This window comes from Tachysurus fulvidraco, chromosome 3 (assembly GCF_022655615.1).
Source record: "Tachysurus fulvidraco isolate hzauxx_2018 chromosome 3, HZAU_PFXX_2.0, whole genome shotgun sequence".
NCBI lineage: Eukaryota > Metazoa > Chordata > Actinopteri > Siluriformes > Bagridae > Tachysurus > Tachysurus fulvidraco.
In genome coordinates this window covers 24,875,456-24,892,138 of record NC_062520.1, presented here as the reverse complement: position 1 = coordinate 24,892,138, position 16,683 = coordinate 24,875,456, and the positions used below count along the sequence as shown (strand labels likewise).

The following is a 16,683-nucleotide window of genomic DNA, read 5'->3' as shown; positions in this document are numbered from 1 at the left end:
GGTCTGGGTCTACAAGAGATTTAAAACCCTGAATATAAGAAGATTGTAAATAAGTTTGTGTGTTTGATTTGCATGGTCTAGTTTTTGCCTCAGTTTGCCATCTGTGCCTTTGGAAATAAATCCTCTGCAGAGGTGACGAGTTAAATACGCAAGCATTCTAAACAGCGTGAGTCTGCCGATCAGCGTTTCTGGAAGCAACAGTCAGAGCAGCGATAATCATGTGATCGCCGTGTCGAGGGATGAGGTTCGGAAGGCTCTACAGCGAGTGAACGTCAGGAAAGCAGCCGGACCTGATGGGATTTCTGGCCGTATTCTGCGGTCCTGCGCTGATCAGCTCACTGGTTTGTTTACATCCATTTTTAATGAGTCTCTTGCTACATTGGTGGTTCCCACCTCCTTCATCCCTGTGCCTAAGAACAATAAACCAGCAATCCTGAAAAACTGGACTCCTGAATAAACTTGCAATCCTGCAATCCTGAAAACTTTCTATTCAGGGGCCATAGAAAGTGTATTGACTCAGTGTATCTCAGTGTGCTATGGGAACAGCTGCAGTCTAGACTGCAAAACCTAGAGTTGTGTGCTTAGCTGAGCGCATCACAGGGTCTGCTCTCCCCTCTCTGCAGGACATCTACCTCAAACGCTGCAAAAACAGAGCTTCTAAAATCATCAAGGACTCAATCCACCCCAATAACCATCTTTTCACTTTGCTGCCATCTGGTAAGCGCTTCCGAAGCCTGATGACAAAAACCGAGAGACTTAGGAGGAGTTTCTTCAACCAGGCCATCAGGCTCCTAAACTCAAAACCAGCCTCTTAACATCTTCATGTCTCCAATTAATATTCACTTTATCAGTAAGATATTCATCATTCACTACATCACATTGACATACTGTAAGTGTCAACCTGTTTGTACATTTGCCTCTTGCACATTCCTGTGTATCTTAATATTTACTGTAAGACTACAGTATAATGCACATATGCACATTGCCTTTTGTACATCTCTGTGTATCTCAAAATTTAAGACTACAGTTTACTTTCATGCACACTATTTTTCATTCTATATTTAATTTCACAGTATACATCTTCTTTAATATTTTATTCTTCAATTTTATTGTTTACTTTTATTTCACTCTTTCATTGCTACATTTTCACCTGTGTTGTATTTTTTAATAACTGCACTGTCCATGGAGCAGACCTGACTCACATGGTTATATGTGCTCTATATAATTGTGTATGTGACAAATAAAAATCTTGAATCTTGAATCTTATATGCAACCCAATATACTTCTCATCTCATTTCCCATTTTTTCTTTGAAGCCACATGCTCCTGCAACTTTTCTCTCAACCTTTCTAACAGCCTTTCTAAAAAACTACCTTTTTCTGGAAATCCACAGTACATCACCCACATGCGATATTGCAATATACTTTTTTCCTCTCAACAATCAGTCACCAGACAAATGCCTTTTTATTTCCTCTTTTAAATTTGCTTGGTCGTCAGCATGCAGCGGCAGCTGTCATTAAAACTTCAGTTCCCAGAACTTACATGTAACTTTACTGGTTCCAGGAACCGGTGACAAGAATCCAAACTTAAATTCTGCCTACCATTGATGCAGATTGTCTGAACATGGAAAGATCAAGAATATAAATGAATCAAAATCTTACCACTTAGCTCACAATCCCGTCACTGGGTCAGTCTCGTGATTGTGCAGATCTCTCCCCACCAGTAGTCAATTGTGTGGTTCGACGAAGTAACCGTCTTCGGGTTGGTCCGGACCAGACCGATCAGGGATCAACCTTGAGACTGGCATACAGACGATGGATGTCTCCGTGGGACCTCTAAAATTATGGTGGCAGTTTTGATCTACATGTAAAAAAACACAATCAGACTCAGAGGTGGTGGTAAAAGCAAAGAAGTAAAGATGGAACACAGTGAATTGGCAAAGTCTAGTGATTCAGCTTTCCCTTTTATACCATAGGTGTGTGCTTGTGTGACTTGGTATGTGTGTGTGAATTTATGTTTAGGTGACCTCTCAGTCACCTCAGCAAGGTCAGATCTTATCAAGCACATGCACCCACACTCCCCAAAGGTTCCCATCCTTTTAGCACATGGAACATTTATGGCAGGAACATTGGCCTCCTGTTCTCTCTCACTAGTCTAGCACACAGAATTTACTATGAAAGCACATATAAACACTCACGATATTTAAAATGTCCACTACAACACAGTATATGATGTATCAACAAATACATCAGATAACTGTAAAATACTGTGAAAGTTAAAAACAGTTTCATATCATTATTTTATTATCAGTACCATATAGTAGATTTTGTTTATCAGGAGAAAGTTTTAGTGTAAGAAATAATAAGTACCTAAGTAATTCATGTTCTATGAGTGTACAAAACTATTAGCAATGTTTCCCACACAGGGTTAAGCCATTTGATAATTCCAATACTGTTTTCAATTTAGGTGTTATAAATACGCTCTCTCTTTGTATGTGATGTTTCTGTGTCTTTGTGATTTTATACTCAGCATTTCTCACTCAAATAAAGTGTCTAATGAAAAAAGAAAGAAAAAATACCTCACAGTAGTAGCTATGAGCATGCTTGAATGATTACCACTGAAAGCTAATAATAATAGCTGCTAGCCAATGATGTGGTGTTGGTTTTACTCACATAGCTCAGATTGAAACCCACACATCGGTTTAGCAATGAAATCTGACTGTGCATGACTGTTAAAAGTACAGTAAGATACAGCTTTCATCCACAGGCAGGAAAAAATAATTGATAAATATGAAATGATTTTTTATTACCTCTGATAATCCAATCAATAAATGCACTCTGTTTTCCTTCTGGCAGAAAAGCTGTGTATTTGTTGCCATTCTGTCAGAACAAGAGAGGCGCTTTAGTCATCATATAGTGTGGAATATTGATTTATAATCAACATTGATTCAGCAGCTTTTTTTGTTCTGGACTAAAGACAAAAGAGGCTACTTTGGAGCAGATGAATAATGATAAACACACATACTGCTTTTGCTGTCATCATCAAAATATATTAGAAGTGCCCCTGCTGGCATTTTTTCAACATTTTACAGATGGCCTGCATGTGTGCGCTATTGTGGTTGGAAAACATATCTTGACTTTTTATTGGACAGAGAAGCAGAGCTAACATTCCTTCCCACATAAACAGTCAAAGAAATTTAGACAGTAATGCTATAAATCGAAATGCTTCAAATAATGATTATTATACCCCAGCAGCTCTGACAGCAGTAAAACTGATTGAGCACATAGGGCCCTACATGTGAGAGACCTTTGAAGATCCTAAAAATTATTATTTTTTCTAATTTATCTGTTTTCTACTGACAGACTCCAGTACACATCTGTTTATATGCCTCCTTCAAACACAGTATATTTGTAATTTGCATGATTTGCTTGGTTGTATGGAGCGATTTCAATTTCAATTTCAATTCCAAATTGAATCATCACACTACTTTATTCAATGTGTCCTGACTAATCTCGTGTGTCCTGACTGATCTCAAAATCCAACAAACCTGACTGCCAGACATGACATCTAGAGGTAATATGTAATCAGAAAGCTACTTTCTAGTTGCATAAAGGGGAGGCTTTACATTAGCCTATTGTTGGACTAAGTGTATTGATTCATCCTGCAATATGGATTTTAGAAAAAGACACACAGACAAAAATTATGTATCTCCTTTCTCTCTAATGAGTGAACTACAGGCACTCAACATTGTAAACACCACAATTAAAATGTGCACTTGTTGGTACTGTTATTTATTTTATTATAGATGACTTTAAAGAGGATAAAGAGTTCAGAATGTTGTTTGAAAAGCAGCATTAACATCAATGTTTCAGATCAGTGTGCTAGTAGACGTGTATACGACGTGGTGTAAAGTGAAGGTGGCGTCTTCGGTATCTATTTCTATTGTATACGTTTTGTACAGGAATTACAACACTGAGGATGAAACATTGTTGTAAAAAAAGCAGTTGTATTTTTAGAGTTGTTGTAGAATCATCTTTCGGAAACTTACAATAAACGTATTATGAAACTCTGAGCGGTGGAAAGACGTTAAAATTCTTTTTTCCGATAGTGAAACTATCGCGTATTTTTGTCTAACAACTAACGTTAACTATACAAAATTGTTTTTTTTTAAATAATATTGTAATTAGCATTGAACAGTGATTAATTTCAAGAGAGCATCGCACTGACCTAAAGAAACACTAATCAGAGTTTATGTGACAACATTTTTTTTTATAATTTTATCTTTTTTTATGTTTTTGATGTTTTTTTTAATATACTTAAATAGCTAATATTATTGGAACAAATATTGAAAAAGTACTCTAATAATAATAATAATAATAATAATAATAATAATAATAATAATAATAATAATAATAATAATAAGTGTATTATTAGTATTAGTATTAGTATTAGTATTAGTATTAGTATTAGTTTTAGTATTAGTATTATTATTGACTGGTGCCCTAATGAGCAGATTATGCTTAAAATGAATATATTAAAAAACGAGGGAAAACAAGATTTAAACAGTTTTTACTGACTAAAGCAGTTCCGATTATTTCGACACAATTTGCTACAGTATAAATATTACTTATTTTCCTCTAACAACTAACGTCAATGAAAAATAATAATTATCCTTAGACAAAGTTAACGCTGTTCTTCAGGTGTTTACTGAATTAAATATTGCACAGTAATACATTTCAGGAAAGCATCGCAATAACCCAACGAAACACTAATTAATGTTCATGTGAAAAAATATTTTTTATCTATACAATTAATATTATTGGAAATAAATAAATAAATAAATAAATAAATAAATAAATAAATAAATAAATAAATAAATACTACTCACAGTTAAACCTGATTTTTATGTTATTGCCGTGTGGTGAAAAGAGACCTCGCTGTAGTCACATCATTCGCCCAGAAGACCTGCAAAGGATCTTTGTTATTATCACATTAATACTGATTATTAATAATATTAATAATTACATCTCATCACACAGGAAGGACATGAACCCTAACTAAGCAAATTACGCTAAACCGCATTACAGGAAATACACGTGGTATCGTACAGTCTCTATAACCAGGTGAAATAAAGCTTTTTATCCAAATGTATTTATATTTTAAAACGTACTCAGCGTGATTGGTTTGTAAACACACACAGATTCGTCTCTCCTGCTCTGGTGTTATGCAGGTTACTGCACTGTTATTGCCGTGTGGTGAAAAGAGACCTCGCTGTAGTCACATCCTTCACCCAGAAGACCTGCAAAAGATCATCGTTATTATCACATTAATACTGATTATTAATAATATGTATTTATATATGTAGCTGTATTTATATCAGCAACAAGTGAACCTGTCATCATCTGACAGAACTGATCATCTCAGAATATCAGAGAAAATTTTTTTTAATTCAGAAAAGCATCGCTATATCCTAACGAAACACTAATCAATGTTCATGTGACAAAAAGAAAAAAGGGATATTTTTTTTCCAAAACAATAAATAAATAAATAAATAAATAAATAAATAAATAAATAAATAAATAAATAAATATTACTCACGGTTAAACCTGATTTTTTTTATGTTATTGCCGTGTGGTGAAAAGCGACCTCGCCGTAGTCACATCATTCACCCAGAAGACCTGCAAAAAAGATCATTGTTATTATCACATTAATACTGATTATTAATTTATTAAAAATATTAATAATTACATCTCATCACACAGGAAGGACATTAACCTTAACGAATTAGTGTGAAAAAAGAAATTTTTATTGCGTAATATATATGTATATATATATACTTGCCCTTTATTACTTCTGTAACAGACACACCACACCACACCACTGTATTTTCTTGTATTTTTCCGTATCGTGCTTAACCATAAAAGGATTTGTAGGCGGGGCAAAATTAGCACGCGCATGCTCTTATAGCAATAGCATAGCACGTATGCGTTCAAATAGCAGCGAGAATACAGGAGAGTTGGTGGTTCAGTTCAAGTTTTTGCGGAAAATATGGCCCGATTTGCATTTCACTGTGCTCTGGTACAGTGCTGTGTCTTTATCCCTGGATGCTGCCTCAAAGGTACGTGATTTGTTTTCATAGATCATTGTCCTTGTTTTGTAAAGCTTGAAGACAAAAGATGGAGATGCCCAAAGTCGGGCGTCGTGTATCATTCATTCATTAAATGCATTCATCCTCAATAACCGATGTGTATTCTGATCAGAAACTCGGTGAATCTTATTTACCAAACTATCCTAATATAGTGCGCATTTATAACGCACATTGATTTGAAAGAAACCCTGGGCAGCTCTACTTGTCATTTTTATCTGTGTGTTTAACCGTGTTTGATAATCTGTGTGCAGATTTATTTGTTGTGTTGTTCTTCCGTTTGTGTGTCAGACTGTTCGTTTAACCCAGTTTGTTAGTCACTCGTCCTGCGTCTGTACGTTAGTGTTCATTCGCCATGTGTTCATGTCGAGGAAAGTGGACGGATAAAGACGTCACGTGACATACATTCTGCAACACATACAATAGGTAGTCGTTACTGTATAAACACACTATGTGAGGAGCGCGTGCCACCTTCTGTAGGTTTTGTGTCTGGGTAGGTAGTGTATGTTAGTTAGGGCGTCGTTCGACGCTGAAGATTTATCTCACTGCTTTTCCTTTGTAGCTTAGGTTAGAGGGTTAAATTCTAGTCAGCGCGGTTTTGTTTAGCTTATTTCTTTGTTTTGGCACCGCTCGTGCCCTTTACCCCTTTTTGTCTGTTAAATTGTTTCTGTAAATTTTGTAAATATTATCATCAACTTTTTTCACTTGTCACCACCAATGAACACTTGTATTTCACACACAGTATTTCATATTGTTACATCCCATCCGTACCCCTAAACACCCTCTGGGATCGTAACAACATGGCATGAGGAACAGTGAGATTCAGAGCAGAAATAGTACAAATTATCCAAACAGAAACTATAAAACAGAAAGTTTGGTTTAAAAAGTCGACAGTTATATTAGTGATACAGTCAGAACTGTTGTTTATTGCTGTATTTTTATTTTTATTGTTTTTCATCTTTTTCATTTTTTCTTTGTCGATTTACCAGGGTTTAAATTTAAAACAAAGCAAAACAAAACAAAAAAAAATCTAAAAGTGTTGGGGAAAAGTATGTACATTCTAGCCATCTAAAATGTATTTAATAAATCCAATAGATCAAATAAATAGATTAGAAAATTAAAATTATAAATAGGTCAAAAGTTAATTTAGGAACTGTGTTATAAATAGGCCAAACCAAAATCAAGTGTAACATCTGGATTTAATTTGATTACAGTTTATGTTGTCTGTCTGTCTTCAGTTTCTCACCAACACTCTTCTGAAACCTACACATTGGCCCATGTACACTTTTAATTGTCTCATTTACTCTGACACTCGTCTAACATGGCTCTTCTTCTAAGTCACATGGCTCTTCTTCTAAGTCACAGGGCTGATTAATGAAAATCTTTTATGTTTAGACTGCTCTGTGGAGGAAAACATCACCTGTGACAGAAAGGGCAATGCTTTGTTGGACACGTCTTCGTTTTATAAAACATATAAAGAATGTTATTGGAGTCTTAGGCACATGGTAAATTCAAATGTTATATGTTTTTTAATTAAATTTTCACTAGAACTTAATTAATGTAATCATTACAACTCACCACACTGTCAAGTCGTACACACTGTTTTATTTTTTCCTCTTGTAGAATGACACCAATCATGGAAATGTAAAACCATCCCCAAATATAATTGTCCAGTGCAGCTTACTAGCTCCCCAGCTTCACTTGAAGGTGCACTGTGACCAGCCAAAGGTATTGTATGCAATGGCATGATTAGGATAATACTTAGCTGAATTTGCAAATTCAACTGATTTAAATAGTTTTTGTGTTTTTCAGCATGACTTTCTGGCTTGTTATAAGCGTGAGTATTCATACTTAGTTACTTTACATTATTTCATGATGTAATACATGTTCTTATCTCACTCTACCTTGGTAATATGTAAACTATTCAAGCTTAAGATGATGAAAATGTTAGTGAACATGGAAGAAAATATGTAAACAATGTACTTTTGTTGTACCATATACAGATTGTATGCATGATTTATTATTCACATTATTAATATGAGCTAACATTTACTTTTATGGAATTTGGCACATGCTCTTATCCAGGGCAATGTACAAAAGTGCTTTCAAGTCTCTATCGATGAATAAATTAACACCGGTGCATAAGGTTTACTAGGTTACAGACTAGGGTTTTTTTTTTTTTAGCATACACATAAGAAGGGAAAAGTGCTAGTTCAAGTGTTTCATTAAGAGGTTATTCTTCATCCGTGATTTGAAGATAGACAGTGTCTCAGCTGTTCTGACATCTAGGGGAAGTTCTTTCCACCACCTCAGTGTTGTAGTCTTGCTGTGTATACTAACCCTGAGAGATGGTCGGACTAGTCGAGCAGTGCTGGTAGATCTGAAGGAGCGAGGTGCAGTGTAAGAAATGATAAGAGCTTTGAGGTAAGAGAGTTGGGTCAATTTTTGGGTTTGTAGGCAAGTATCAGTCTTTTGAATCTGAAGAGTGCAGCTACTGGAAGCCAGTGGAGGGATCACAGCAGTGGGGTGGTTGCAGTAGTCCAGTCTTGACATTACAAGAGACTAAACAATTACCTGAGCAGCCTGTGTGAACAAAAATGGGCAAATCCTTCTGATGTTGTAGAGAAGGAACCGACATGAGCGTGTCACATTAGCAACATGCGAAGAAAAGAGGACAGTTGGGTGTCCATGGTTACCCCAAAGGTTCGAGCTGTGACTGAAGGGGAGATCAGATCATTGTGCAGGGATACACAAGTCAAGTCAAGAAGCTTTTATTGTCATTTCAACCATATATACTGTAGCTGTTGCAGTACACAGTGAAATCAGACAATGTTTCTCCAGGACCATGGTGCTACATAAAACAAAGACAGAGCTAAGGACTTAAGTAAGTTAGTCCTAGCCACATAAAGTGCATCTGTGCAACCTGGAGCAGGACAAGACAAAAAGAAAGAAAGAAAGACAGTGCAGGACAAAAGGCAGTGCAAACATAAAATACAAGACTTTTCACAAAAGATAATACACAAAAGACATTTCACAAAAGCAGTGCTGACCAGTGTAAATATTGTATGTTAATTAAATATTGCGTGTGCAGAAATATTGGAATGAACCCTAGTATTATAGCAGCAGTTACATGAGGTATTGTAATGTATTGTGCAAAACAGCAATCAAATGAAATGTGTCGATTAGCATTAAGATGACAAGATAATAAACTGCAAAAAATTATACAATGAAAAATTATTATACACATGAAATACTCTGTTCCAGAAAGAGTCTCAGAGAATGTAACACCCAGCCCATCACAAGATAACACTACTTATGTTCCCCAGGCTGTGTCTGAAGGTAAGCTTAGTTTGGAAGCTATAGACTGCATCCAATACACTTGTAACATTTTGAACAAAAAGGGCATTTGGCCTGGTCTGTAAAAAAACAAACTATCCATCTTTATGAATGCCAGGTAAATAGCATGCATAACATGTGCCTCCTCAGGTTAAATTACTACCCTTTGTAAATATGCGCAAACAGGCTGTGAGAAATTATCTTTATTGTTGAACCTTTTGATTACAATTGCAAACACAGTCTTTTACAATGACTGAGGTTAGAGAATGCATGGCAAGGGATTCCTCCATACAAAATCCTTTAGATTTCAAGGTCCATGCAGGTGGACTCTCCTCTTCAGTTCACCATACAGGCTTTCTAGGCTTTCAGGGGTACTAGGATGGCCACAGCAGGACCTTTATTCTTTTTTAATAGTGTATGGCACTGTATTGCATTCAGTAATTCACCAGGGACTATTCTACCAACAAATGTTATTTGTATAGTTTTACAGTATAAAGATAGCATGGCTTTTGTGAAAGGGCCCCAACACACTCTCATAATGTGTATTACAGTATATTATATCAAAATCATTTTCATACTCTGTTAAAAATTCTTTTCATTCTAGAAGGCTGAAATATTTTGTTTTTGTTTTCATTAATATCATACTTTATGATTATTTTGCATGTCTTTCTAGATCACCATAGAGACAGAGTTCGGGTATGTATGTACATACCTCTGGGTCTTTGGGGGATAACTTGTCTGGCCATTTTTATCTTAATAAAAGGTAAAATAAATATTTTCTTCTGTTCACAAAACTCTTATGTGCTTTATATGCTATTCTGTGCTTTGTATTCTGTACTCCTAAAGCATGAAGCTGTTTGTTGACTATGCTGTGTCTAACACCTGATTTATTGTGCTGATTTCCATGGGAAGTTGGGAGATGCCTACACATCCACCGGAAAGATCAGAATCTACAAAATCCTAAGACGTCTGGGACCTGAGGGTGATGACATCAATATGCAAAACCATAGGACTGAGGACTTTCTAAAGAGAGCCGTCCCGAGAAGAAGTCACTGATAAAACAATTATTGATTTTATGATCCAGAGCAGGGGTGGCCAACCAGTCAGAGACCAAGAGCCACATTTTTGCTGTGTTACCACAAAGAGCCACATCATACACATGGGCACATATGAACATCACCTTTTTTCACTGCCATTTTGAGAGAGAACTTGACACAAATTGTTTAAACAAAATGATCTTGCTCCTACTGGGAAAATTTGAGGTACTTTTATCCCACTCACATGCGCGTTTGACGAAAATACCGTATTGAACTCAAGCGAAGCGAACACGCACAATAAAAAGACACAAATACAAACTTCGGTATGAACGTAAGAGCCGCATGAAACCGGGCAAAGAGCCGCATGCTGCTTGGGAGCCGCGGGTTGGCCACCCCTGAACTAGAGTCTGTGGCACACACTGTTCCATATAACAAATGCCTCATATAAAGCCTTCTCTTCCTCTATTTTATTTTTTGTCGCTTTATATCAGAATTCGGCTGAGCACTTAATAGTTACGAAATTTGTTTAAGAGCCCAACACTGCTTTTTGGCTGTCTCGAATATACTAACAACTGTACTAACATAATTGCATAATATATTAACATTCAGGCTCCTAATTGTTGCCTGTGTTTGCACCTTTAATTCACAAAGACAGTTATGATAGTGTAATTGCTTAATTTTCTAAAGAATGATTTAATGACTAATGTTCGGGAATGTTATCCATGAACACATTTTTAAAACTAAAATATGGTTCAAATTTCTGTTGTTAGTGAATTTTAAAATTTAAGCAAAATGTTTTTTTTTGTTTGTTTGTTTGCGCATACTGATGTCAGCATCTTTACTTTAACCTAACGGCAATAACGTTAAAATTCTCTTTAACGTTATTACAATATCAACAGTCAACACGGAATGCTTATTCATTTGGTCCCTTCTAGCAAACCACATAATGCACAATAAAACAAATGAGTGTGTGCAAAGTTTTGAATTCTCTTTCGATCACCTGATCGATTGCCTGTTTTTGACTCTAATAATGTCTCACGATCTTTGAAACTCTTTGCTTGGATTTATAGACTAATTAATCATTACACTTGCATTTGTGTCTGTGTGGAGAGATACATTAGAATGATACAAATGTACATCCTATTTTGTATGTATATTCCTGAATTACATAACATCACATCTGTCGGAGGGGACAGATGTGTTCAATTGGACATGTTTATGCAAAAAGTAAGAAATAATTATTAGAAGTATTATAATATATGGTAATGCCAGGGTGTTCATATAATTTATTATGGCATATTTCCAACATATTGCAAAAGAGTTTTTGGGGGGAACTCTAACATGTTTATAATAATTGACTAGCCCTTTAAATCCTTTACATTACATGTTGCAGATATTTTTCTTTATAATTTTCTCCATTTTATGCAATGTGTGTGTATATATATCTTATCTTTGTTATATGTTGTTATCCAGTCCTCTGCATGTCCTTCCTATGGTTCCACAAGGTCAAGGCCAGTCACTGTTCTGCTATGCCAACTTGTACTGTCTACATGACTAGTAGACTTTGCACAAAAACACACAATTTGCCTTAATTTAAAATCCCTGGGAAAACCGTAATTTCCGGGGTTTCCATGGTCAAAGAAATCAATAGGTACTAAAAATATGCACGGAAATTCCCCTTCTGCTTGAGATTAAGTATTTGGTTCAGCTCATGCTGCAGTGGAAGGAGACTTGCTGAATTGTGTTAATTGGGATTGTTGCTTAAGTAACGGTTTGAATTGTAAACACTAACACTAATGTATTGTTTGTCCTTCCTCTTGACATATAACATTATTGTGATGTGTAAACAGAGAAACACTGTATTTAATCTATGACATGGCTGAAGGGATGAAAATTACTACTTATTAAGTCCTTAAGTCCATGATCAATAATCCAATTACTGGTAACAGTGCAATACAAGGACACAAGGGGCACAAACAACGACAGAAAAACAGGCAGGGCCAAACCTGGTATTGCATGAACAGGAACTAAGGAGGATGAGTCAGCATGAGCACGGCAGGCCGGTGAGGAAAGTTTGTCGGTGGCATGCTTAATGAAGTATAAAATGGCTGATACCACGGAAGTGCTACTCCCAAGATGGCCATTAATCCATTAGTGACGACGCTAAAACTGAAAGTGAATGGCGTGAACCAAGAGGTGTGGGAAAGCCAGCTCACAAATTCCCCACTAGACCAGTAATATCTAGAATTCACATAAACATGTAGTGAAATCTTATTGTGTCTCACTAGTTTCTGAAATGATTCTACAAGAGTAACAAGCTTGCTAATAAAATTTGATTGAATTGGACTGAATTAATTTAATACAATTTTAATGATTAAAATGATTTCTAAGTAAAAGTGTCTGTTAACATGTTATTTAACAACCAGATATAATAAAGACGCAGGCCTACTCTATGTTTATGTGGATCTGGTCTGTACAGTGCATATGCATGTGTGCTTTTCATGTGTGTATAGATGTGTTTTCATCTTACTGTTACTTTTCTGTACTTCAGCATGCACCAACAACACTACATCAACTACATCTTTTGTTGTAGGTTTGGCAAAAAAACAAACATTTATTTTTTAATGTTCAGAGTTTAGAGGCCCTGGCTTTATTACCGGGTCAGGATTTCATTTTCTATTAGCGTGTTCATTCAAGTTCAACTAGTAATTTATTTAGATTGTTGTTCAATCATTAACATGACAATATATTATTTATAGTTTTGATGAAACAGCAGTGTGTGTGTGTGTGTGTGTGTGTGTGTGTGTGTGTGTGTGTGTGTGTGTGTGTGTGTGCAGACTTATCTTAAAATCATGGACAGATTAAAGCTGTCATGTTGGTTTTCTCTTATAGCCTAATCTTTATGTGGTAGAAGAGAATCTTTAGGAACCAGTGACCAGAATCCAAACTTAAATTCTGCCTACCATTGATGCAGATTGTTTGAAGATGGAAAGATCAAGAATATAAATGAATCGAAATCTTACCACTTAGCTCACAATCCCGTCGCTGGGTGAGTCTAGTGATTGTGCAGATCTCTCCCCACCAGTAATCAATTGTGTGGTTAGACAAAGTAACCATCTTCAGGTTGGTCCGGACCAGACCAATCAGGGATCAACCTTGAGACTGGCATACAGACGATGGATATCTCCGTGGGACCTCCAAAATTGTGGTGGCAGTTTTGATCTACATGTAAAAAAACACAATCAGACTCAGAGGTGGTGGTAAAAGCAAAGAAGTAAAGATGGTACACAGCGAAGAGGCAAAGTCTAGTGATTCAGCTTTCCCTTTTATACCATAAGTGTGTGCTTGTGTGACCTAGTGTGAATTTATGTTTAGGTGACCTCTCCGTCACCTGAGCAAGGTCAGATCTTATCAAGCACATGCACCCACACTCCCCAAAAGTTCCCATCCTTTTAGCACATGGAACAGTTATGGCAGGAACATTGGCCTCCTGTTCTCTCTCCCTAGTCTAACATACAGAACGAAACTCTAATCAATGTTCATGTGAAAAAAAGGAAAAAATTTCCAATACAAATAATATTATTAAATATTATAAATTAATTAAATAAATAAACAAACAAACAAATAAATAAATAAATAAACACAGTTAACCCTGATTTTTATGTTATTGCCGTGTGGTGAACAGAGACATCGCTGTTATTATCACATTAATAGTGATTATTAATAATATTAATAATTACATCTCATCACACAGGAAGCACATTAACCCTAACGCAGCAAATTCTGAAAATGTGTAAATGGTAAAAATGTGACAACCCGTACTTTACAGGAACAAAAATTTTGGTTCATGAAATTGGCTTAAAATATGAAAGTTCCTCATTTGAGGAGGAAAATGAAGTTTTCCCGGAAGCGCCTTTAATGTCAATGTGTAAATAAATGTGATCTAGCCGGATATACGAGCTGATATGACGTGAGTGTGGCCCCGGTCCAAAGACATGCATGGTAGGTTGATTGTCATCTATGGAAAAATTGTCCGTAGTGTGTGAGTGTGTGAGTGAATGAGAGTGTGTGTGCCCTGCGATGGGTTGGCACTCCGTCCAGGGTGTATCCTGCCTTGATGCCCAATGACACCCGTGACCCGTTCGGATAAGCGGTAGAAAATGAATGAATAAATGAATGAATGAATGAATGAATGAATGAATGAATGAACAATAGTGGTATAGACTGGTGCCTTAATGAGCAATTATAATTATCCTTAATTATAATTATTTTAACGTGAACATAATAAAGAACTTTGCGATGGGAATAATAATTATCCTTAGACAAAGTTAACGCCGTTCTTCAGGTGTTTACTGTATTAAGTAGTGCAGAGTAATACATTTCTGAAAAGAATCGCAATAACCAAACGAAACACTAATCAATGTTCATGTGAAAAAAAGAATTTTATTTTTATTTTTATTTCCAATACAATTAATATCATTGGAAATAAATAAATAAATAAATAAATAAATAAATACTCACAGTTAAACCTGATTTTTTTTGTTTTTGTTATTGCCGTGTGGTGAAAAAAGACCTCGCTGTATTCACATCATTCACCCAGAAGACCTGCAAAAGATCATATTATCACATTAATACTGATTAACAATAATATTAATAATTACATCTCATCAGACGGGAAGGACATTAACCCTAACGAAACAAATTATTACGATAAACAGCATTATACAGGAAAAACAAGCGGTTTCGCAAAAGTCTCTGTAACCAGGTGAAATTAAACTTTTTATCCAAATGTATTAATATGTTTAAAACGTACTCAGTGTGATTGGTTTGTAAACACACTCAGATTCGTCTCTCCTGCTCGGGTGTTATTGCCGTGTGATGTTACGAGACCTCGCTGTAGTCACATCATTCACCCAGAAGACCTGCAAAAGATACAACGATCACATTACCACTAAATGATAATACTAATAATAAAATCTCATCACACAGGAAGGATACAAACCCTAACGAAATAAATTGCAACATTATGTGAATGGTTAAAATGTATAAAGCGGACATGACAAACTTCACAGGAAAATAACTGTTGGTGTTCTGCATGTTACTGCGCTTTACTAACTGTTAAATATAAAATTTCTCATGAGCAATTTTTGAAGGGGACACAAATAATACAGTCAATTTGTACTTATAAAGATATGTCCCCACAGAGAAAAACGTTGCTTTTATTATTATTATTGTAGCATAGAGACTGCGTCATTATGGTTATTTTTCAAAGTTTTTTTTCAAAGAAAGTAAAACTATTATACAAAATAATCACAACAATAAAAACAAGAAATTAAAAAAAGGTTTAAAATTTTATTTAAAATTAATTAAGACACTTAAGAACAGAATAGAAATTGATTATACAAAAATGGGGTCAGTTGGGACGCAGTGCTCATTTAGTAAATGCACAGCTAAACAATATGCTAATTGTGGCCGTTAATGTTAAATTAACATTATGCCAAGTCGTCCCAAATAAAACAATGCATGGGAAACGGTTTTGGCGTGTTAGTTGCAGTGCACTATACAACAAGCTATTGTAAACAAGCTAACGTTAACTAGATAAGTAATATTTTAATCGCTAATATTGCAGATTCATGGAAAATTACATCGGTAATCAGCATTTTTGCCGCAACTAATTTATGAATGAGTCTGCATCAACTACATTAAGGAGAATCGCTTTATTTAAAGTGCATAAAATCCCCTACTTGATGGCGTTCAACATTAACAAAACCGCAGCCACACAAGTGACTCGTGTGTGCCGAGTAGGTGAGATGTTCTGGGAAAGCAGGCTGTGGGTCAAACCACTGTGAGGAAGGAGAGGGGGAACTCCAATGTTTGTAAATGCATTTTTGCGTTTTTTTTCTACTTACACAATTATTTAGGTATACATACATATATTTTTCACAATAGAGAGTGCGATATTTTTCAAATCATTTTTTGGGGGACAACCCTCGGACGGGGGGGTGGGGGTCATGTCCCTTCCGTCTCGTCCCCCCCCCGTCCCCCGGGATGTTACGCCCATGGGTGAGATGACCTGATCAGAACATCAGAGATCAGCCATTTATTATTTGCCTTTCTTCACTTGCCCTTTATTTTTTTCACTTCCGTTCCGTTGAAGCGTTAGCAT

The 16,683-nt window shown here is 35.8% G+C and overlaps 1 long non-coding RNA gene across 2 annotated transcripts in view; it reads right to left on the bottom strand.

Annotated features, from left to right (window-relative positions):
* The window catches only part of LOC113643555, a 55,484-nt gene that overhangs the window by 13,763 nt on the left and 25,038 nt on the right, over positions 1 to 16,683 (bottom strand). For both annotated transcript variants that reach the window (XR_007140095.1, XR_007140096.1), the window contains 8 exons: positions 15,331 to 15,439; positions 15,039 to 15,122; positions 13,541 to 13,739; positions 5,598 to 5,677; positions 5,170 to 5,298; positions 4,888 to 4,964; positions 2,809 to 2,878; positions 1,661 to 1,859 (listed from right to left, as the gene is read on the bottom strand). This is a non-coding gene — a long non-coding RNA (uncharacterized LOC113643555). The remainder of the gene's footprint in view (positions 1 to 1,660; positions 1,860 to 2,808; positions 2,879 to 4,887; positions 4,965 to 5,169; positions 5,299 to 5,597; positions 5,678 to 13,540; positions 13,740 to 15,038; positions 15,123 to 15,330; positions 15,440 to 16,683) is intronic.